Source organism: Marmota monax, unplaced genomic scaffold (assembly GCF_021218885.2).
Source record: "Marmota monax isolate L192 unplaced genomic scaffold, Marmota_monax_Labrador192_F-V1.1 WCK01_AAM20220418_F8-fsc00015, whole genome shotgun sequence".
Taxonomy (NCBI): domain Eukaryota; kingdom Metazoa; phylum Chordata; class Mammalia; order Rodentia; family Sciuridae; genus Marmota; species Marmota monax.
In genome coordinates, this window is record NW_026692194.1 from 22561199 (window position 1) to 22562113 (window position 915).

Consider the following 915-nt stretch of genomic DNA (forward strand, 5'->3'; position numbering starts at 1 on the left):
GCCATGGACCACACTTGAAGTAGCAAGGGCCTAGGGCATCTGTGGACATTTGCTCTTTGCCTCCCAAACACTCACCTTACTGCTTATTTTGGTTCCAGACAATCACTTTTCCATCGGGAACAATTGCTCCTGTGTACCTGTTTTGGACCGGACAGTCCTCAGTACTCAGGCATGCAACATATGACCTGGGCCTGGACATTGTGAAAGGTTCAAGGTTGCTCCTGAGATGAGCCAGGGCCGGCGAGATGCAAGTCTGAGGCACCGCTGAGCCGACACAATCTCTGTTAACCTCTTCTGGAGGTTTCCTGGGCTTCCAAGCCTTACAGTGGCTCCGGCCTCACCTTCTGCTAACCCTTAAAAGCCTCAAAGGCTTTTCTGACTCCCACAGGCCTCTGCTGCATTAAAGTTAAATAACCCTGGCAAACTGAGTGTGTCTGTATCTCAGTGTCCTCACCTATAAAATGGGATACCACTTACCTCAGAGAGTTGTTCTGAGAGTGAATGATGACATCAACATAAAGCATTTTGTACCATACCTGCTACAGAGTAGATGCTCAATAAATCTTCAATTGTTCATTTTGGCTTTGGAGTCCATGACTCCACACAGAAAGAAATGGCATTTCTATGGCAAGTTCTAGCTCACTTTCCATATTGAGAGTTACTGAACATAGAGCTATGGAGACACTGGAAGATGCACCAAGACATTTTGCAAAATATTATGTTACTGTACCCTTTGGGTTCTAGCAATTCCTGCATAGCCCAGCTACCCAATTCTTGCCTAATTTGCTCTCAATCCAAAGTGAGTTGTCTATGTAAAGACTTATCCAAAAGAAATAAATTAGCAACACTGTGGGTGCCACCAAGTCCTGGTTTTCTTGCTCCCAACTATCACAAACTCTGGCCAGTGATCAGAAA